This window comes from Pseudophryne corroboree, chromosome 2 (assembly GCF_028390025.1).
Source record: "Pseudophryne corroboree isolate aPseCor3 chromosome 2, aPseCor3.hap2, whole genome shotgun sequence".
Classification (NCBI taxonomy): Eukaryota; Metazoa; Chordata; class Amphibia; order Anura; family Myobatrachidae; genus Pseudophryne; species Pseudophryne corroboree.
Window position 1 is genome coordinate 1,000,159,514 of NC_086445.1, and position 24,713 is coordinate 1,000,184,226.

Genomic DNA, 24,713 nt, shown 5'->3' on the forward strand with positions numbered 1-24,713 from the left:
ATAGTAGTATGTACAAAGAAGAAAGAAGAAAAAAAACCACGGGGAGGTGGTATACAATTATGGATGGACTGCCGAGTGCCGACACAGAGGTAGCTACAGCCGTGGACTAACGTACTGTGTCTGCTGCTAATATAGACTGGATGATAATGAGATGAAATCAATATAATATCACTAGTACTGCAGCCGGACAGGTATGTATATTTATTATGTAATGACTGATGACGGACCTGCTGGACACTGTCAGCTCAGCAGCACCGCAGACTGCTACAGTAAGCTACTATACTATAGTAGTATGTACAAAGAAGAAAGAAAAGAAAAAAAAAACACGGGGAGGTGGTATACAATTATGGATGGACTGCCGAGTGCCGACACAGAGGTAGCTACAGCCGTGGACTAACGTACTGTGTCTGCTGCTAATATAGACTGGATGATAATGAGATGAAATCAATATCTATGTATATATAATATCACTAGTACTGCAGCCGGACAGGTATATATATTTATTATGTAATGACTGATGACGGACCTGCTGGACACTGTCAGCTCAGCAGCACCGCAGACTGCTACAGTAAGCTACTATAGTAGTATGTATAAAGAAGAATGAAAAAAAAAAAACCACGGGTAGGTGGTATACAATATTATATATATATATATATATATATATTATATACAATTATATATATATATATATATATATATTAAACTGGTGGTGGTGATTGATTATTAAACTGGTGGTCAGGTCACTGGTCACACTATCAGCAACTTGCAAGTAGTACTCCTAAGCAGACAATCACAAAATATATTATACTGGTCTGGTGGTCAGTGTGGTCACAATGGCAGTGTGGCACTGACTCTGGCAGCAAAAGTGTGCACTGTACGTTATATGTACTCCTGAGTCCTGCTCTCAGACTCTAACTGCTCCCCACTGTCAGTGTCTCCCCCACAAGTCAGATAATTAATACAGTCACACTATCTAATCTATATCACTTCAGCAAGTAGTAGTAGTATAGTAGTACTCCTCCTAATAATGCTCCCCAAAATTACTACTACTGTGTCTCTCTCTACTGTCTCACTCTCTTCTCTAAACGGAGAGGACGCCAGCCACGTCCTCTCCCTATGAATCTCAATGCACGTGTGAAAATGGCGGCGACGCGCGGCTCCTTATATAGAATCCGAGTCTCGCGATAGAATCCGAGCCTCGCGAGAATCCGACAGCGGGATGATGACGTTCGGGCGCGCTCGGGTTAACCGAGCAAGGCGGGAAGATCCGAGTCGCTCGGACCCGTGTAAAAAAACCTGAAGTTCGGGCGGGTTCGGTTTCCGAGGAACCGAACCCGCTCATCTCTACTAGACACCAGATAAAACAAACAAAATAGTTCAGGCAAAATCCCGGCTCTAACCCCCCCCCCCCCCCCCCCCTCTCTCCTGCTTATAATCGATTCACTCACCATGAGACTATGCACTCTTTCTCTTCAGCCTACTCCTCCTAGCTCCCAGCAGTCCAAACTCAATCTTTCTGCGCCAGGTCACCTCACTCCCCCTCCCAACAGCAAGCAGCTCCCAATGTGCTGGGAAACAGGGGGAGGGATCTGTTGCTGCTGTCGCTGCCGCGCCCGCAGTGCACGAAGTCAGCTCTGCTCAGTGCAGCAACGGTGCCCGCGGTACGAGGCCGGCAATCAAGCTCCGCCCCTCATCGCGTCCGGAGTCGGCGGGGGTGAGGGGGCTTGGTGCCGGGAGGGAGGGTCATGCTGCCGCTGCGGATGTGGATGGGATGGGGGTGCGGGGGTGCAGCCCTTTTAGGTGTCACCCTATTGAAGGGTGACACCTGGGTGCGGGCCGCACCCCCCGCACCCCCCTCATGACGCCACTGGCTGTACTACATTCCCCACAATAACAACAGAACATCCCAGCGGGACCCTCCACATGAACTTACCATGAGAAAGATCTCTTAGCTCCTCTGACCTAGGAACCAGTACCTCAGGAATATTAATAAGGCAGTTCCTGAGTGATGCAACTGGTTCCTAGGAACATTACAGTATGTATCCATGCAAAATGGAGGCCTCCTTTGTGGGTATATAATAGAGATGAGCAGGTTCGGTTCCCTGAGAACCGAACCCAACAACCCCCCCCCCCCACTCCCCCCCCGAACTTCTCTACCAGAGCCCAGATCTGAGTCAGGCACGGGTTTTCCCGCCTGACTCGGAAACCAGGACGAGGCAAACCGTCATCATTCCGCTGTTGCAGGGTTTGGATTCCATATAAGGAGCCGGGCGTCACCACTATTTTCACTCCGACATTGGAGAGTGTAGCGAGAGGACATGTCGCCGTCCTCAGTGTACTTCAGTGTCCTGCATCAGTCCAGTGGTAGTGTCTTGTGCTGCATCAGTCCAGTCATAGTGGTGGTGTCCTCTGCTGCCATATGTCCCGTACTGCTGTATAAGTCCAGTCCAGTGGTGCCGTGTTGTGCTGCATCAGTTCAGTGGTGGTGTATTGTGCTGCATCAGTCCAGTCACAGTGGTGGTGTCCTCTGCTGCCATATGTCCAGTGCTGCTGTATAAGTCCAGTCCATTGCTGTGGTGCTGTGTTGTCCTGCATCAGTCAAGTGGTGGTGTCCCTGTGCTGCTGTATATGTCCAGTGGTACTGCCATATATGTCCAGTGATACTGCCGTGTATGTCCAGCGGTACTGCCGTATAAATCCAGTGATACTGCCGTATATGTCCAGTGGTACTGCGGTGTATGTCCAGCGGTACTGCCATATAAATCCAGTGATACTGCCGTATATGTCCAGTGGTACTGCCATATAATTCCAGTGGTACTGCCGTGTATGTCCAGTGGTACTGCCATATAATTCCAGTGATACTGCCGTATATGTCCAGTGGTACTGCCGTATAAATCCAGTGATACTGCCGTATATGTCCAGTGGTACTGCCATATAATTCCAGTGATACTGCTGTATATGTCCAGGGGTACTGCCGTATAAATCTAATGGTACTAGCGTATAAATCCAGTGACCCTGCCGTATAATTTCAGTGATACTGCCGTATAAATCCAGTCCAGTGGTACTGGCGTATAAGTCATGGGGTACTGCCGTATAAATCCAGACCAGTGGTGCTGTCTTGTGCTGCATCAGTCCAGTGGTGGTGTCTTGTGCTGTCATAAGTCCAGTGGTGGTGTCCTGTGCTGTATATTATGTACTCCAAATAAAAGGGTTAGATACATTACTTATATTATTATCCAAATAATTTTTACAGGGTTTGCCCTGTGTGGTGTAGGGGTACGCTCGCCTGTGCTGCATATTATTATAATAGCTCCAAATAAAAGGGTTATTATTATCCAAATTAATTTTACAGTCTTTGCAGTGTGTGTGTGTGGTTTAGGGGTGCGTCCTCCTGTGCCACCAATATTGTGCGTGTATTACATCTGGGCAAATTCCAGCATGTCCCATGTTGTTTGTGCCGCACACTTGTGTCGCTTAGCTTAGTCATACAGCTACCTCATTGCACCTCTTTTTCGTCTTTGCATCATGTGATGTTTGGGGACAAGTTTTTTTAAGTGCCATCCTGTCTGCCATTGCAGTGCCACTCCTAGATGGACCAGGTGTTTGTGCCGCACACTTGTGTAGCTTAGTTTAGCCATCCAGCTACCTAATTGCACCTCTTTTTCTTCTTTACATCATGTGCTGTTTGGGGCCTATTTTTTAAATCTGCCATCCTGTCTGCCACTGCAGTGCCGCTCCTAGACGGGCCAGGTGTTTGTGCCGCACACTTGTGTCCCTTATCTTAGTCATCCAGCCACCTTGGTGCAACCTTTTGGCCTAAAAACAATATTGTGAGGTTTGAGGTGTTCAAAATAGACTGGAAATGAGTGGAAATGAATGTTATTGAGGTCCATAATACCGTAGGAACAAAATTACCCCCAAATTATGTGATACTGATTTTAGCTGTTTTTATGTGTGTTTTTTCCCCAAAAATCATCCAGATCCAAAACCAAAACATGAAAGGGTGGTTTTGGCAAAACTAATCCAGATCCAAAACACGAGCATGGAACCAGAACCAAAACCAAAACACAAAACATGAAAAGTGCCCGCCGCACATCTCTAGATATATAACAGGTTCATTTTAATTCTTGTTTTCCAACAAAATACAGCAAAAAGTGCACTAGAAATGATTTGCTAATTATTTCATTAAATGAGTGATTTGAAGCTTAAATAATAAAATAAATAAGAACAATAGAGAAAAGACTGAGTTATACATTATTCTGGGATACCTCTGTTACAGAACGCATTTTTATTGGCACAATACATGAAAACCTACGCCCATCAAATTCCTTTCTGATACTTGCACATAAATACACAACACCCACACATTACACACAGCGTTCCAATACAATCACGCTGCAGGGAATTCATTAGTAGTGCTTATCTGCCATTCTGCTCACATATAACATAAAAAGAACAATAACGCTATTGATCAATAGGGACAGTAATTAAGTACAAACTAGCCAGAAAGCAGAAATAAAAGCAACACAAATTAGACAAAGGACTTTTCATGTGCGATGCTCTGTGGTGTTTGTTTCTGATGCACTGAATGTAGGTATGAGGCTTACGTGCGATGGAGGCAGACATTTTGTGGCTGAACCAATATCACACGTATAATGTACTTGTTCTCCTGAACTCCCAGGTGAGTAAACAGGCCTACGACATGCAATGGCTGTATGATACCTTTCGCTGGAGATTGCGTCCCATGGCCCTGTGTCATGCTGCTCGATGTTACAAAATGATTGCCTTCAGTGGAATGTAACCTTCAGCGGAACAGGGTGGGGTCAAGATGACACAATTCAAGGCACCACACCGCCTGCTTTGATTTTCCATCCCCAGAATACCAAAAAGTAAGCATTAAATGTCAGCAGGTGTGATTCATGAGCATTTAGCTGTCAATGATCTAGGAAGCAGTACCTCTGTATATTAGTAAGGCCTCATGAATATTAGTCAGGCCTCATGAAAATTAGTTAGGCCTCATGAATATTTGTCAGGCCTCATGAAAATTAGTCTGGTCTCTCATGAATAATAGTCCAGCCTCATGAATATTGGCATAGCCTCAGGAATATTAGCCTGGCCTCATGAATATTAGTCAGCATCATGAATATTAGTCTGGCCTCATGAATATTAGCCTTGCATCAGGAATATTAGTCAGGCCTCATGAATATTTGTCAGGCCTCATGAAAATTAGTCTGGCCTCTCATGAATAATAGTCTAGCCTCATGAATATTGGCATAGGCTCAGGAATATTAGCCTGGCCTCATGAATATTAGTCAGCATCATGAATATTAGTCTGGCCTCAGGAATATTAGTCAAGCATCATGAATATTAGTCTGGCCTTATGAATATTAGTCAGGCCTTGTGAATATTAGTCTAGCCTCATGGATATTAGTCTGGCCTCATGAATATCAGTCTAGCCTCATGAATATCAGTCTAGCCTCATGCATATTAGTCTGGCCTTAGGAATAGTAGTCTGGCCTAAGGAATAGTAGTCTGGCCTCAGGAATATTAGTCTGGCCTCATGAATATTAGTCTGGCCTCATGAATATTAGTCAGGCAACGTGATGCGACCAGGGCGCACTAGAAGATTCTGCTGATTTATTTAATATGTGACACTTGTATATCTGTGTGTGACTAAGACTCTGAATCTTAATACTGTACGAAATGTTGCAATGCAGCCGCCGTGGATTTTTTCCATGTCAAATTCCGTTGTGCCTCATACACAGATACAGTCGCACACAGATATACATGTGTCGCATATCAAATAAATCAACAGAATCTTTTAGTGCGTACTAGGCGCATTTTGGCAAAAAAGACACCTGATGCTAGCGGAGCTGACAGGACCTGTCAGCTCACCCACGCCAGGCATCTCCCGCTGTGTGGGGTATTGAGGCTAGATGGATGAGGACACATCTGTATGTCTGGTTATTGCTAATAGGATAGACTGTATAATGGTGTACCCCAAAATCTGTAGGTATTTCCCACCATTATGATCTGTACATGTCCTTTTGTCAGTTTTGCTAAATACACTGCATTATGTTTCTGTTTTTTCTTTTCCTTTACCAGTGGGAGAAGCCATTTTGCGAACTGTAGCCTATCAATGAACTAGAAGCTAATGATTTGATAGACTGAATGTGAATGCAGGTTCAGCCCACAAAATGGCTGCCTGTTCTGTGTGCATCTAATAATTTTGCGTGCACAGGGCTACCCATGTCCTGTTCGTAATGTGAGACAACTCATACATGCCTTCCCATGTCGCTCTCTCCACATGAAGCAGACAGCAACAATGGTAAATAAATACAGTCTCACCTTGCCATCTTCTATAACACATTGTCCTGCTGTAATATATATACACTGCTCAAAAAAATAAAGGGAACACTAAAATAACACATCCTAGATCTGAATGAATTAAATATTCTTATTAAATACTTTGTTCTTTACATAGTTGAATGTCCTGACAACAAAATCACACAAAAATGATCAATGGAAATCAAATTTATTAACCCACGGAGGTCTGGATTTGGAGTCTCACTCAAAATTAAAGTGGGAAAACACACTACAGGCTGATCCAACTTTGATGTAATGTCCTTAAAACAAGTCAAAATTAGGCTCAGTAGTGTGTGTGGCCTCCACGTGCCTGTATGACCTCCCTACAACGCCTGGGCATGCTCCTGATGAGGTGGCGGATGGTCTCCTGAGGGATCTCCTCCCAGACCTGGACTAAAGCATCCGCCAACTGCTGGACAGTCTGTGGTGCAACGTGGCATTGGTGGATGGAGCGAGACATGATGTCCCAGATGTGCTCAATTGGATTCAGGTCTGGGGAACGGGCGGGCCAGTCCATAGCATTAATGCCTTCGTCTTGCAGGAACTGCTGACACACTCCAGCCACATGAGGTCTAGCATTGTCTTGCATTAGGAGGAACCCAGGGCCAACCGCACCAGCATATGGTCTCACAAGGGGTCTGAGGATCTCATCTCGGTACCTAATGGCAGTCAGGCTACCTCTGGCGAGCACATGGAGGGCTGTGCGGGCCCCCAAAGAAATGCCACCCCACACCATTACTGACCCACTGCTAAACCGGTCATGCTGGAGGATGTTGCAGGCAGCAGAACGTTCTCCTTGGCGTCTCCAGACTCTGTCACGTCTGTCACATGTGCTCAGTGAGAACCTGCTTTCATCTGTGAAGAGCACAGGGTGCCAGTGGCGAATTTGCCAATCTTGGTGTTCTCTGGCAAATGCCAAATGTCCTGCACGGTGTTGGGCTGTAAGCACAACCCCCACCTGTGGACGTCGGGCCCTCATACCACCCTCATGGAGTCTGTTTCTGATCGTTTGAGTAGACACATGCACATTTGTGGCTTGCTGGAGGTCATTTTGCAGGGCTCTGGCAGTGCTCCTCCTGTTCCTCCTTGCACAAAGGCGGAGGTAGCGGTCCTGCTGCTGGGTTGTTGCCCTCCTACGGCCTCCTCCACGTCTCCTGATGTACTGGCCTGTCTCCTGGTAGCGCCTCCATGCTCTGGACACTACGCTGACAGACACAGCAAACCTTTTTGCCACAGCTCGCACTGATGTGCCATCCTGGATGAGCTGCACTACCTGAGCCACTTGTGTGGGTTGTAGACTCCGTCTCATGCTACCACAAGAGTGAAAGCACCGCCAGCTTTCAAAAGTGACCAAAACATCAGCCAGAAAGCATAGGAGCTGAGAAGTGGTCTGTGGTCACCACCTGCAGAACAACTCCTTTATTGGGGGTGTCTTGCTAATTGCCTATAATTTCCACCTGTTGTCTATTCCATTTGTACAACAGCATGTGAAATTGATTGTCAATCAGTGTTGCTTCCGAAGTGGACAGTTTGATTTCACAGAAGTGTGATTGACTTGGAGTTACATTGTATTGTTTAAGTGTTCCCTTTATTTTTTTGAGCAGTGTATATAGCTGACAAGGCTGCTATGTTGAACATTATCATATTCTATTCATTGTCACTGTCTGTTCGAAGGAACTTAGGGGGTAATTCAGACCTGATCGCTAGGGTGCATTTTTTGCATCCCTGCGATCAGGTAGTGGCCGCCTACAGGTGAGGGTATTATCTTTGTGCTGGTGTGCGATCGCATTCGTTTGTGCAGTTTCTGCACTGCCCAGGACTTACTCAGCCGCTGCGATGATCAGGGCCGGAGCTGACGTCAGAAACCCTCCTTCAAAAATGCCTGGTTGTAGGAGTGACCTGCGTTTTCCCGGACACGCCTACAAAATGGTCAGTTGCCACCCACAAACACCCTCTTCCTGACAATCTCCTTGCGCGATTGCTTTTTTCGCACCATCTCGTTGCTATGCACAGATGCCGGGTCCAGTCGTCCGATGCGCCGGCGCATTGCGGTGCATACGCATGCACAGTTCAGACCTGATCGCAGGCTGTGAGAAAACGCAGCCTAGCAATCAGGTCTGAATCGGCCCCTTATTCCTCAATTTTAGGAATGGGACTAGGGAACTGGCAGCATTGCTTATCTGGATTGGGTTCCCAATGATTGCACTAGAAATTCTGATAACCTCAGTCCTAAAGGATATAAGGAACCCACAGTCACACCTGTATAAGGAAAAAGAAATATTTGGACTTGTTAAAAGCAAGAGGAGACACTGTCTGAACACATTTACTAATAGTCACAGGACATTTATACCACAGAGGGCATGATGTACTAAAAGAAAAATGCAGCAAAATAACCAGTTTGGGGGGTTTTACTTCATTTTCATATGTACTAAGGTCCGGTCACCCGCATACAGATGCAGAGGGTAACGCCAGCTTATGACATTACCCTACAAAATGCCTATGGGCTTCTTTCTGCACCCCGTGCCTATCGGCCCAACACCGCTCACTCCGGGCCCCCTCCCCTGTTTGCTGCCAGCGTCCCGTTGCGCTCCCGGATCCACCAACCCCCTTCTCCCCCACAACACAGCTAGCTGTCCTTACGGCTGTAGGGAGGAGGAACCTGTGACTTCCTGCAGATGTCATCTACTAGGGCTAGGTGGTGGAGGAGACCCTCTCACCCGCAGCTGTTATCACTTTGCGATATTAATCGCATATGTTAGTACATAACATATGCGATTAGTACCAATGCCAATTGTGGCGCAATGTATTCCACCTTCTTTGTACATCCCGCCACAGTGAAGAGTTTATAGTGGGTCTCCACCACTAAAGTTCTCAAGGAGCATCAGTGTGTCATCTAGTGCACTTTATGCTATGAGATCTGGTCCACCCTAGTACCGCTCCTCTGCAAGTATGATTTGGAGACATACAGTATAGGGCTGATTCTCAGTTGCACACAATACGCACGCATTGCCAGTGTTCATGTAGTTGAGCAATTTTTTGCAACTGCGCATGCACAATAATTTATGAAGGTGACGAATGATGATGAGGAGGAGAAATGTGGAGGAGGAACGATGATGAGGAATGTGGAGGAGGAATGATGATGAGGAATAATTACGATGATGAGGAGGAGGAGGGGCTTTACTGTGGTGTAACATGTATAATGGGCTCTGCTGTGTGGCGTAATGTTTAAAAGGAGATCTACTGAGATCTACTGTTTTAAAAGGAGATCTACTGTATGTGTATAAGGGGCTCTGCTGTCTGGAGTGACATGTATAAGGGGCTCTACTGTGTGGTGTCATGTGAATAATGGACACTACTGTGTGGTATAATGTGAATAACGGACACTACTGTGCACTGTAATGTGAATAACGGACATTACTGTGCGGTGTAATGTGAATAACAGACACTACTGTGCTGTGTAATGTAAATAACGGACACTACTGTGCGGTGTAATGTGACTAACAGACTCTACTGTGTGGTGTAATGTGAACAGCGGACACTACTGTGCGGTGTAATGTGAATAACGGACACTACTGTGCAGTGTAATGTGAATAACGGACACTACTGTGGCTGTAATGTGAATAATGGACACTACTGCGCGGTGTAATGTGAATAACAGACACTACTGTGCGGTGTAATGTGAATAACGGACACTACTGTGGCTGTAATGTGAATAATGAACACTACTGTGCGGTGTAATGTGAATAGTAGACACTACTGTGCAGTTTAATGTGAATAACAGACAATACTGTGCGGTATAATGTGAATAACGGACACTACTGTGCGCTGTAATGTGAATAACGGACACTACTGTGGCTGTAATGTGAATAATGGACACTACTGTGCGGTGTAATGTGAGTAACAGACACTACTGTGCGGTGTAATGTGAATAACGGACACTACTGTGCGGTGTAATGTGAATAACGGACACTACTGTGCGGTGTAATGTGAGTAACGGACACTACTGTGCGGTGTAATGTGAATAGCGGACACTACTGTGCGATGTAATGTGAATAACGGACACTACTGTGCGCTGTAATGTGAATAACGGACACTACTGTGCGGTGCAATGTGAATAACGGACACTACTGTGGCTGTAATGTGAATAATGGACACTACTGTGCGGTGTAATGTGAATAGCAGACACTACTGTGCAGTTTAATGTGAATAACAGACACTACTGTGCGGTGTAATGTGAATAACGGACACTGCTGTGCGCTGTAATGTGAATAACGGACACTACTGTGGATGTAATGTGAATAATGGACACAACTGTGCGGTGTAATGTGAAGAACAGATACTACTGTGCGGTGTAATGTGAATAACGGACACTACTGTGAGGTGTAATGTGAATAATGGACACTACTGTGCGGTGTAATGTGAGTAACGGACACTACTGTGCGGTGTAATGTGAATAGCGGACACTACTGTGCGATGTAATGTGAATAACGGACATTACTGTGCGCTGTAATGTGAATAACGGACACTGCGTGTGGTGTAATGTGAATAACGGACACTACTGTGTGGTGTAATGTGACTAACGGACACTACTGTGGCTGTAATGTGAATAATGGACACTACTGTGTGGTGTAATGTGACTAACGGACACTGCGTGTGGTGTAATGTGAATAACGGACACTACTGTGGCTGTAATGTGAATAATGGACACTACTGTGTGGTGTAATGGGAATAACGGACACTACTGTGCGGTGTAATATGAATAACGGACACTACTGTGAGGTGTAATGTGAATAACGGACACTACTGTGCGGTGTAATGTGAATAAAGGACACTGCGTGTGGTGTGATGTGAATTGGTACTATTCTGTGGTCACACCCTTCTCCCGCAATGCCACACCACTGTATTTTTGGCACCCTTTTTTTAATATGTACCAATTTTTTAATACCAATTCTTCTTCTGGCACACGGCACCAAAATGTCTAGTTACGGCTCTGTCCAGAGTGACCCTCACCCCTACCCGCATCCTTCATACACTTACTGGCTGGTGATCTGTATGACACCCCGCACCATCCAACCAGTGTAGCTGAGTGAGTACCACTGTACCGATTAAACCAGTTCCACTGGTTAAGCAACTGGGCTTTTCATAGTTTTACGGCATCTGCTGGTGTGTACTGTACATTTACTCTGCTCCATCCTAAGCCTGTACATTCAAAACATTTTCCAACACAGTTCTCTTGGCATGGGCAGGGAAGGGTTTATAATCACAAGTGCAGATGATTGCAAAGCAAAATAAGGAAAGATTTGCAGGTTGGTGGACTATGCAGAAATTAGGTAACTGAGATTATTAATATTTCATGCTCAGAGCCGTGGAGAAATCACAGGATCATGCTGCAGATGTAGCCTCTGGGCACCCTAAGAGCTCAATAGATAATTCAGGGTTCCTGCAAATGGCCTGTCAGATAATATATAGCAAGTTCACATACCCGTGATAACCGGCATTGAACGCCCGTAGGAAAGGAATTCTCCCGTACAGTGTAGGATTATGTCTATCTTGCACTCAAAGGGTGATGTGTACTCAGTCAGCTTGTAGTCTTTCCACTAATAAAGAAAGATATGGTATATATGTAGTGACATACAACTTTTCAACAATGCAGGGCCGTCTTAACAGCAGTGTAGGTCCCTGGGCAAAGCTATGCAATGGTGCTATTCTGATTGGATAGCACCCTCCTGGATGGAAACAGCCACACCAATAGCAAGTCGCTACATCCCCCACCCATCTCCAGCGGATGTTTGGTCTGGGGGGGTGCTATCCGATCAGATTTTCTACTACACGGATGAGAAGCGGGCAAGCGCTCCGTTGCCCAGTATTGTTAGTACAGATTGGGTGCCCATATTAAAAAGGGATGTTGAGTCTTGAATATGTTTGAGCAATGTGTAGAGAGAGTACAGTGCCCTAGTAATTTCAGCTTACCATCTAAAATGCAGAAAGGTAAGAGAGGGCTGCAACTTGAACTGCCTCATACCGGAAGGCGAAATAATGGGTGGTAGATGAGTGGGAGTACAGGAAAGGGGAGGGAGGCATGGGCGTAGCTACCATAGGTGCAGGCAGTGCAGCTGCTATGGGCCCAGAGCTGAGAGGGCCCATCTTCCCTGTCACAGTTAAATGTGTTATATACAAGGGCGTAGCTACCATAGGTGCAGGGAGTGCAGCTGCTATGGGGCCAGAGCTGAGAGGGCCCATCTTCCCTGTCACAGTTACATGTGTTATATACATGGGCGTAGCTACCATAGGTGCAGGCAGTGCAGCTGCTATGGGGCCCAGAGCTGAGAGGGGCCCACCTTCCCTGCCAAAGTTACATGTGTTATATACATTTTTCACCATTGGGTGGTACGTAGGGGTCCTTTCAAACTTTTTCCTTGGGGCCTGCAATATATCTAGGTATGCCCCTGGACCTGCTCATTATAGGGTGGTATAAAATGAACTGGAGGGCATTTCAATGTTATATAATATGAACCAGGGCACTGTAATGAGGCACAATATGAACGGGGAGCACTATATATCATAATGTGAATTGTGGGTACTGTGCGGCATAATGTGTACTGGCCGCTCTGAAATGTGACATAGGGTGAACTTAAGCACTACTGCGATTCATAAAAGAAACTAGGGCACTACTATGGGCATAACAATAAATAAGGCTCTATTGTGGTTCAGAAAATGAACCAGTGCACTATTATAGGGCATAACATTAACAACTGCTGCAGAGAAGTGTCTCTCTAGAAGCATTGGGACGGGGCCCCTTCAAAATGTTGCTATGGGGCCCACAAAGTTCTGGCTACGCCCCTGGAGGGAGGGCCTCTTCTGAGTGACTCTGACTCATTATGCATCCGGGATCCTGCCCAGTAGAATAGAAAGAAGAGCAGAGCCGAACATGCAGCCCTGCCAGAGGAGGAGGAACTCTCCTTCCCCTCTCCTCCGCACTCAGAATCCGGCTGCGGAGTCTGGGGGTGATTCAGACCTGATCGTAGATGTGCTAAATTTAGCACATCTACGATCAGCTTCCCTGACATGCGGGGGGACACCCAGCAAAGGGCTAGTCCGCCCCGCATGTCAGTCCCTGCCCCGTCGTACAAGTATAAAAGCATTGCACAGCTGTGATGCTTTCGTACTGTAGGAGTAGCTCCCAGCCAGCGCAGCTCCTGTGCGCTGGCAGGGAGCTTGTCGTTGCTGCCCGGGTTGCAGCCAGTGGCGGATTTAGCGGGGGGGCGATTAGGGCGAACGCCCCCCCCCCTACACATACCGGCACCGGGATGGATGGCCGGGTCCCGCCACGGTGCTGGACTGGAGAGCGGTGCAGCACGGCGGGGGAAGGGGAGACGAAGAGTGACAGTGTAGGCGTGCGCACAGGGGATGCCTGGTGCGCACAGGGGATGCCTAATGCGCACAGGCATCCCCGCACACACGCCTGCTGCTGCCGCCGCTTCCCGTCACCTTGACGCTGAAGGAAGGAGAGCGCTGCGTGCGCCTCTCCTGCCCACTGTGTCCCCGTCTCCAGCAGTCATTTTACATGTCTGTGGCTGTCAGCCAATCAGAGCTCACGGACCAGCTCTTGATTGGCTGCCGGCCCGTGAGCTTTGATTGGCTCACAAGCCGGCGCTATATTTCAAATGGCCGCCGGAGACATGGACTCAGTGAAAGGAGGCGCAGTAGAGACACGCGGTGCGCTCGCTCCCCCTCAGCATCAGAGACAGGAATCGGTAGCAGTGGCACTGGCAGCAGGAGGGTAAGCACCACTGGGGGAATATGTATCTGGCACCACTGGGGGCATATGTATCTGGCACCACTGGGGGCATATGTATCTGGCACCACTGGGGGCATTTGTATCTGGCACCACTGGGGGTATTTATATCTTGCACCACTGGGGGCATTTGTATTCTGGCACCACTGGCTGGGGGCATTTGTATTCTGGCACCACTGGGGGCATTTCTATTCTGGCACCACTGGGAGCATTTGTATTCTGGCATGACTGGGAGCATTTGTGTATCTGGCACCACTGGGGGCATTTGTGTATCTGGCACCGCTGGGGGCATTTGTGTATCTGACACCGCTTGGGGCATATGTATCTGGCACCACTGGGGGCATATGTATCTGGCACCACTGGGGGCATATGTATCTGGCACCACTGGGGGCATATGTATCTGGCACCACTGGGGACATATGTATCTGGCACCACTGGGGGCATGTGTATCTGGCACCGCTGGGGGCATTTGTGTATCTGGCACCGCTGGGGGCAAGTGTGTATCTGGCACCATGGGTGGCATTTGAGTATCTGGCACCGCTGGGGTCATTTGTGGATCTGATGTGAATTTCAGCTCATTCTATGTGCTATAATGTAAATTTCGGCTCATTTTGTGTGCTATAATGTGAATTTCGGCTCATGTTGTGTGCTATAATGTGAATTTCGGCTCATTCTGTGTGCTATAATGTGAATTTCGGCTCATTTTGTGTGCTATAATGTGAATTTCGGCTCATTCTGTGTGCTATAATGTGAATTTCGGCTCATACCGTGTTGTATAATGTGAATTTCGGCTCATTCTGTGTGCTATGCAGGAATGGTGATTCGCCAGTCTGTATCACCAGTGCGCAGGGTTCTCTCCACTAACTGGCAACATTTTATTAGTAATGGCAACATTAGGACATTTTAGAAGCGAATGGGAAGGGCATCTCTAAGTGGGAGGAGCTATGATTAGGGGGAGGAGTCATAATTCTTAAACCGCCCCCCCTAAAAGTGAAGTCTAGATCCGCCACTGGTTGCAGCGGCTGCGTGTGACGTCACGCAGCCGTCGCGGCCCCCCCGATCTTTCTGGCTTTACCTGTCTGTCACAGCTATTCCCGAAAACCTGGCCTGTCTACCAACTTCTTGCAAGACGAAGTCACAGTTGTTCTCTAAAACCTGGTTTGTCTGCTGACATCCTGCAAGGCCAAGTTATAGCCATTCCCGCACACCTGGCCTGTCTGCTAACAACCTGCAAGACCAAGCTATAGCCATTCCTGCACACCTGGTCTGTCTACTAACCCTAACCTTTTTTTTCTGAAAAAAGGCTATGGTGTCTGGCCAGAGGTGGCAGTCCATAACGTATCTCCCTCTACATATGGTCAACCGACCGTTCTGTGTTTCAGGACCGACTGCAAAACATCCAGTGCCCTGTAGGCAGGGCCGTAACTAGGGTGGTGCGACATGTGCCACTGCACAGGGCATCGCAAGGCAGGGGGTGTTATTCTGCAGAACCTGACAATTTTCTGTTTTGAACAGTCTCACTTGTAACTTCCTCCTCTTTAATCCCTGGAATCACCTGGCCACCCCCATCTCCTCCTCAGGTCCCTGAGCACCTTCAGTCACACACTCTTTTTTTTAATGGCACACATTTCCAAATGCTCTCATGCTTCCCATATAGCTCCATGAGTAAGGTGTGTGACTGCAATATTGAAGACCATGGGTTTGAATCCTGGGTATGACGGAATTTTGAAATGTGTGCTTTAAATAAAGGAGGATGCGACTGAAGGGCCTGGGTGTGACTGCTAAGAAATGTGTGATTTAAAAGAGCTCTCAAATGAAGTGCATAAATGATTGTATAAGAGGACTGGTGTCCAAATCCATTTTCTTGGGAGTGTTCTGTAAGTATAGGTGTCTTATAAATGTATATACATTCATATGGGAAGAGGTATCATAGCAAATGCTTTCACTGGGATCCAGGTCTCGCATTATGGGCCCAATTCAGTAAGGATTACAGAATTTGCAATCCTTTTGAACGCATGCAAGGCCACCCAGCATGCTGACCGCCGCCTCCCCCTCTTTCCCTCCTCTGCCCGCAACACTCCGTCTCCGCCTAGGAAACGGAGTGTTGCCGCCCCCCCCCCCCCCCCGCGCTCTGCGAACGCACAGAGGCGATCGCATTTTCTGCAGCCTACCCACAGATAATGCGGGCCTACTTTTAGCAATTTTTGTGGTCGATCAAACTTGAATCGATCAAACTTGAATCAACCCCTATGTCCCTGTTCGAAAAATATGCTGGAGTGCGCCATTACTTTTTGTGGCCCAGGGCACCAAAATGTCTAGTTACAGCTCTGCCTGTAGGTGAGAGCGGGTGAATTAGGTAAATGCCTACTTTTACCCCTCTGACCCTGTTTATTCGGTGTCAGTGGGGGCAAGGCAAGTAATGCTGTGTTAGTCTGTAATACGGTCGCTGCGCTGTTTGTAGAGCGCGGGCTCTGCGCCTCTGTCCCAGTAATGTTTGCATATAAATTCTCCTGCCTTATCACTGTTACCTCTGTACATGTAATAAATAAACTACCATGCATTAGCAGTGCTCAAAGACACACACATATACAAACAGGAAGCGGTTCATTTACCGGCTGTCAGGATAACGGCGTTCAGGAATGCCGACGGTGCACCAGGGCTTTTCCCACTCGTGGTAAGTGCAGCGAGCCCACAAGGGGACCCTTAGAGCTCGCCCCGCTGCCGGCATTCTGGCGGGCAGGATGCCGCTGTTGGGATATTGACAGCCGGTATCCCGTCCGCCGATATGACATATGTAATCCATACACACTACACATACACAGCAATGACATAACATCTACTCCGCAGAGCAGAACACTGATAAATTTGGCATGTAAATGAGATGTCTCACAATCTTTTTTTAATTCCTCTTTAATTGAATTAATGTCTCCCTCTGTATTCCTCTCCCTTACATTTAGTACATAGGGTATACAACATATAATGTAAAACATCTTTCTAGGAATTTGATGAATGAGGCTCAATAAAATAGTAATTTTCTGAAATGGGTTCCAAGTGATTTCCAGTCCTGAGGTAATACACAGCAATCAGAGAGCCCCATCTATTTCATTCTCTGACAGTTTCCTTGTATGTTTCCCCTTTTCATAATTTTGCTGGAGATCTTCAGTCCAAAATGATAAGTAACCTGACTTCAGTATGTTGCATTTTAGTGCAGAATAGATTAGACATAATACTAAATCACTGTTCTAAAGTCTAACTATAAAGGACCACTAATGTGTATGATAGAGAGCCAGGGAGGAATGCACCTAGCACTGGAGACTACACCACCTGCATTGCTTATCATAACTTACAGAGAACACATTTCCATAAATCATGATTTATTTATTGGCTTAGCAAATGCAGTCATTCCAAGGACCATTTGTTTTCCTGGTAAAAATTATCTTCAACATTATCTGTGACCCTATTCTAAAAACCGTATAGATGTGTCCTTTTCCACAATGGATTCAGCCGCTCCAAACAGCACCTCTCAGCACGACAGGTTCCGGGCAACTTGGCCGCGCAGTACGTTTTCTTTGCTCAAATTGTGCGTCTTTTTCTCTCAAATAAAACAAGGAGGTGATGAAACTACATTGCTAGCACGCACAGACCACCGGTAACGTTTGTACATCTGTGTGCGACTAAGAGGGTCATTCATATCAGATCGCTGGGCTGCGTTTTTTGCTGTCCTGCGTTCAGATAGACGCTGCCTACAGGGGGAGTGTAAATTTGCCGTGCAAGTGTACGATGCTATGTGTTAGCAGAGCAGATAAAATTAAGTGTGTGCAGTTTCTGCGCAGCCCAGGCAGGGCCGGTTCTAGACCTTGTGGCTCCCAGGGCGAAAGTTTCTATTGGCGCCCCCCCACCCCCCACACACACACACACAGGTGAAATAGAGTTAGTGCGCCTCGCAGGCGCGCACCAAAAATAGGGGCGTGGCTTCATAGGGAAGTTGCGTGGTCAGTTTTGCTCCCTGTAGTTTTGCCCCCAGTAGCTGTTGTGCCCCCAGTACTGCACCCTCAGTAGTTGTGCCCCCAGTAGCTGCTATGCCCGTTGCAGCTGTGTGCCCAGTACTGTGCCCTCAGTAATTGTGCCCCCATTAGTTGTGCCCCCAGTAGCTGTTGTGGCCCCCTGCAGCTGTACTCCTAGTAGTTTTGCCCCCAGTACTGCGCCCTCATTAATTGTGCTTCCATTAGTTGTTGTGCTCCCTGCAGCTGTGCCCTCAGTACTGCGCCCTCATTAGTTTTGCCCCCAGTAGCTGTTGTGCCCCCATTAGTTTTGCCCCCATTACTCTGCCCACCAGTAGCTGTGCCCCTAGTAAAAAAAAAAAAATCAAGAATACTCACCAGCCCCGTTCTTGTTTCCCGACCACTGCTGCCGTCCGTCTTCCGCCGCCGCTCCTCGGATCCAAAGGAGCGCATTGGCTAGGGGTGGGCAATTATTTCAGCTGGGGGTCCGCTTAACACTTCCAGCGAATATTCGAGGGCCACACACAAAATACTCAAAAAGAGATCCCTTTTTACACATTACGGCAGACAGCGTGCCCTTTTTACACATTACGGCAGACAGCGTCCCCTTTTTACACATTACGACAGACAGCATCCCCCTTTTTACACATTACGACAGACAGCGTCCCCTTTTTACACATTACGACAGACAGCACCCCCCTTTTTATACATTACGGCAGACAGCGCCCCCCCCCCCCCCCCCCCGTTTTTATACATTACGGCAGACAGCGCCCCCGTTATACATTACGGCAGACAGCGCCCCCGTTTTTACACATTACGGCAGACAGCACCCCCGTTTTTACACATTACGGCAGACAGCGCCCCCGTTTTTACACATTACGGCAGACAGCGCCCCCGTTTTTATACATTACGGCAGACAGCGCCCCTGTTTTTACACATTACGGCAGACAGCGCCCCCTTTTTTACACATTACGGCAGACAGCACCCCCGTTTTTACACATTACGGCAGACAATGCCCCGTTTTTATAATTACGGCAGACAGCGCCCCCGTTTTTATACATTACGGCAGACAGCGCTCCCGTTTTTACACATTACGGCAGACAGGGCCCCCGTTTTTACACATTACGGCAGACAGTCCCTACCCCCCCTTTCCCCCCCCTCCCCTAAACCCATATTGCAGTTTTTAACTCCCCTCCCTCCCTCCCCACCCCTAAACCTATATAGCAGCTTAATCAGTGATCCAGGGGCTGGCTGGACATGGGGTTTACCTGTTTGTCACAGTGGCAGACAATCCCCGCTGTCCGATGATCTGCGCTACTGCCGGCCGGAGTCACTGCTGATGTGGCCTCTCCTGCTCCCGCTCGCTGCCCGCCGCTTCTCCTCACTGGCCACCGCTTCCTCTCCTCACTGGCCGCCGCTTCTCGGCCGCCGCTCCTGCTCACTGCAGTGCCCGCCCCCCCGTGCCACCCAGCGCATGATAACAGAGGAAATCCCGGTCAGCTGACCCTGTGACGTGACCGGGATTTCCTCAGCGGCGCCGCGTCTGAGAGCAGTGCAATGACAAGCGGCATGTCGGGCCGCTTGTCATTGCACTCTGGTGGGTCACAGCGGGCCCGGCAGGATCGTTCTGCGGGCCGCCTGTTGCCCACCCCTAGCATAGACACTAGAGGTCAATTATGACCCCTAGCGTCTATGACTGTCCTAAACTGCCGTGCGGTGCACGATGACGTCAGGCGCACCGCACGGCAGGCTCCAGTAGCAGGAAAAGGTCCTCTCCGCGAAGAGAAACCAGACGCTACCTCACTGCGTGTCTAGTTTCCCTTTGCGGAGAGGACCTTTTCCTAACCACCGCCGCCATCCGCATCTGGGCACAGTACCGCCGCCGCCATCTGGACACAGTAGCGGCTCTTGCCATGGCGGCGGCGCCCTTGGGACAGCAAAAGTCCTGCTTGCCCGTGGCAAGAGCCGTTACTGAGCCCAGGACTTGCTTATCCAGTGCAATCACATCAGGCTGATCGGGGCCGGAGCTGGACGTCACACAACCTCCCTGAAAACGCTTGAGCACGCCTGCGTATTCCCAAACACTCCCAGTAAACGGTCAGTTACCACTCACAAACGGTCTTTTCCTGTCAATTACCTTGCGAACGCCCATGGAAACGCATTTTTCGAACCAGTCCGCCACTGACCAGCAATGCCCTTTGTTGTTGTCCAAAACACGTGCTCATTGCGATGCATACGCATGCGCATTTAGTACCTGGACGCCCGCTGTGCGTAAACACACAGCAGCAATCAGATCTGAATCACCCCCTGAGTCCGGATCTGTGTGTAAAGGGTTACGATCCCAGCAGCCACGGCTTTTCCTCATGCCAAGTTCCGTGTGCTTCGTCAGTGTAAAACCAATACCTGTGTGGTGAATGTCGCGGCCTAGCGTCTAGTCAGTGGATGACGCTTTTGCTGCATTTGTGCTGAGATTTACGGTGCATACACACTGGGGGGTAAATTTACTAAGATGGGAGTTCTATTTAAGATGGGATGTTGCCCATAGCAACCAATCAGATTCTACTTCTCATTTGTCTAGCACCTTCTAGAAGATAATACCTGGAATCTGATTAGTTGCTTTGGGCAGCATCCCATCTTAAACAGAACTCCCATCTTAGTAAATTTACCCCTGGGTGTTTTTGCCCAGTGTGTATGCGCAGCGATGATCATGAACATGGCTGGCAGGAAAACAGCTCAGGGCATACACACACTGAGCTATTTTCCCCATGCCAGTGATGTTCGTGAGGGAGGTGAAGTAAATTCCACAGTAGGAGACTGTGGAAAGTGCTTTACTCGGCTGTTCAAACAGCACGACGGACTGCGGCGGCCAGCGATGATGTGGGAGCGTGCATCAGCGCCCACCGCTCATCACCCGGCCATACACACTGGCTGAGTTTGAGCTTTCAAAATGGCAGAAGTGAGCTACTGTGAGCTCAAACTCGCCCAGTGTGTAGTGATGAGCACCGGAAATTTTTCGGGTTTTGTGTTTTGGTTTTGGGTTCGGTTCAGCGGCCGTGTTTTGGGTTCGAACGCGTTTTGGCAAAACCTCACCGAATTTTTTTTGTCGGATTCGGGTGTGTTTTGGATTCGGTTTTTTTTTTTCAAAAAACCCTAAAAAACAGCTTAAATCATAGAATTTGGAGGTCATTTTGATCCCAAAGTATTATTAACCTCAATAACCATTATTTCCACTCATTTTCAGTCTATTCTGAACACCTCACACCTCACAATATTATTTTTAGTCCTAAAATTTGCACCGAGGTCGCTGGATGACTAAGCTCAGCGACCCAAGTGGCCGACACAAATACCTGGCCCATCTAGGAGTGGCACTGCAGTGTCACGCAGGATGGCCCTTCCAAAAAACACTCCCCAAACAGCACATGACGCAAAGAAAAAAAGAGGCGCAATGAGGTAGCTGTGTGAGTAAGATAAGCGACCCAAGTGGCCGACACAAACACCTGGCCCATCTAGGAGTGGCACTGCAGTGTCACGCAGGATGTCCCTTCCAAAAAACCCTCCCCAAACAGCACATGACGCAAAGAAAAAAAGAGGCGCAATGAGGTAGCTGTGTGAGTAAGATAAGCGACCCAAGTGGCCGACACAAACACCGGGCCCATCTAGGAGTGGCACTGCAGTGTCACGCAGGATGTCCCTTCCAAAAAACACCCCCCAAACAGCACATGACGCAAAGAAAAATGAAAGAAAAAAGAGGTGCAAGATGGAATTGTCCTTGGGCCCTCCCACCCACCCTTATGTTGTATAAACAGGACATGCACACTTTAACCAACCCATCATTTCAGTGACAGGGTCTGCCACACGACTGTGACTGAAATGACGGGTTGGTTTGGACCCTTACCAAAAAAGAAGCAATTAATCTCTCCTTGCACAAACTGGCTCTACAGAGGCAAGATGTCCACCTCATCATCATCCTCCGATATATCACCGTGTACATCCCCCTCCTCACAGATTATCAATTCGTCCCCACTGGAATCCACCATCTCAGCTCCCTGTGTACTTTGTGGAGGCAATTGCTGCTGGTCAATGTCTCCACGGAGGAATTGATTATAATTCATTTTAATGAACATCATCTTCTCCACATTTTCTGGATGTAACCTCGTACGCCGATTGCTGACAAGGTGAGCGGCGGCACTAAACACTCTTTCGGAGTACACACTTGTGGGAGGGCAACTTAGGTAGAATAAAGCCAGTTTGTGCAAGGGCCTCCAAATTGCCTCTTTTTCCTGCCAGTATAAGTACGGACTGTCTGACGTGCCTACTTGGATGCGGTCACTCATATAATCCTCCACCATTCTTTCAATGGGGAGAGAATCATATGCAGTGACAGTAGACGACATGTCCGTAATCGTTGTCAGGTCCTTCAGTCCGGACCAGATGTCAGCATCAGCAGTCGCTCCAGACTGCCCTGCATCACCGCCAGCGGGTGGGCTCGGAATTCTGAGCCTTTTCCTCGCACCCCCAGTTGCGGGAGAATGTGAAGGAGGAGATGTTGACAGGTCGCGTTCCGCTTGACTTGACAATTTTGTCACCAGCAGTTCTTTGAACCCCAGCAGACTTGTGTCTGCCGGAAAGAGAGATCCAAGGTAGGTTTTAAATCTAGGATCGAGCACGGTGGCCAAAATGTAGTGCTCTGATTTCAACAGATTGACCACCCGTGAATCCTTGTTAAGCGAATTAAGGGCTCCATCCACAAGTCCCACATGCCTAGCGGAATCGCTCTGTGTTAGCTCCTCTTTCAATGTCTCCAGCTTCTTCTGCAAAAGCCTGATGAGGGGAATGACCTGACTCAGGCTGGCAGTGTCTGAACTGACTTCACGTGTGGCAAGTTCAAAAGGTTGCAGAACCTTGCACAACGTTGAAATCATTCTCCACTGCGCTTGAGACAGGTGCATTCCACCTCCTATATCGTGCTCAGTTGTATAGGCTTGAATGGCCTTTTGCTGCTCCTCCAACCTCTGAAGCATATAGAGGGTTGAAGTCCACCTCGTTACCACTTCTTGCTTCAGATGATGGCAGGGCAGGTTCAGGCGTTTTTGGTGGTGCTCCAGTCTTCTGTACGTGGTGCCTGTACGCCGAAAGTGTCCCGCAATTCTTCTGGCCACCGACAGCATCTCTTGCACGCCCCTCTCGTTTTTTAAATAATTCTGCACCACCAAATTCAAGGTATGTGCAAAACATGGGACGTGCTGGAATTTGCCCAGATTTAATGCACACACAATATTGCTGGCGTTGTCCGATGCCACAAATCCACAGGAGAGTCCAATTGGGGTAAGCCATTCTGCGATGATCTTCCTCAGTTGCCGTAAGAGGTTTTTAGCTGTGTGCGTATTCTGGAAAGCAGTGATACAAAGCGTAGCCTGCCTAGGAAAGAGTTGGCGTTTGCGAGATGCTGCTACCGGTGCCGCCGCTGCTGTTCTTGCGGCGGGAGTCCATACATCTACCCAGTGGGCTGTCACAGTCATATAGTCCTGAGCCTGCCCTGCTCCACTTGTCCACATGTCCGTGGTTAAGTGGACATTGGGTACAACTGCATTTTTTAGGACACTGGTGAGTCTTTTTCTGAGGTCTGTGTACATTTTCGGTATCGCCTGCCTAGAGAAATGGAACCTAGATGGTATTTGGTACCGGGGACACAGTACCTCCAACAAGTCTCTAGTTGGCTCTGCAGTAATGATGGATGCCGGAACCACGTTTCTCACCGCCCAGGATGCCAAGGCCTCAGTTATCCGCTTTGCAGCAGGATGACTGCTGTGATATTTCATCTTCCTCGCAAAGGACTGTTGGACAGTCAATTGCTTGGTGGAAGTAGTAAAAGTGGTCTTACGAGTAGTACGACTTCCCCTCTGGGATGACCATCGACTCCCAGCAGCAACAACAGCAGCGCCAGCAGCAGTAGGCGTTACACTCAAGGATGCATCGGAGGAATCCCAGGCAGGAGAGGACTCGTCAGAATTGCCAGTGACATGGCCTGCAGGACTATTGGCATTCCTGCGGAAGGAGGAAATTGACACTGAGGGAGTTGGTGGGGTGGTTTGCGTGAGCTTGGTTACAAGAGGAAGGGATTTACTGGTCAGTGGACTGCTTCCGCTGTCGCCCAAAGTTTTTGAACTTGTCACTGACTTATGATGAATGCGCTGCAGGTGACGTATAAGGGAGGATGTTCCGAGGTGGTTAACGTCCTTACCCCTACTTATTACAGCTTGACAAAGGCAACACACGGCTTGACAAATGTTGTCCGCATTTCTGTTGAAATACTTCCACACCGAAGAGCTGATTTTTTTGGTATTTTCACCAGGCATGTCAATGGCCCTATTCCTCCCACGGACAACAGGTGTCTCCCCGGGTGCCTGACTTAAACAAACCACCTCACCCTCAGAATCCTCCTGGTCAATTTCCTCCCCAGCACCAGCAACACCCATATCCTCCTCATCCTGGTGTACTTCAACACTGACATCTTCAATCTGACTATCAGGAACTGGACTGCGGGTGCTCCT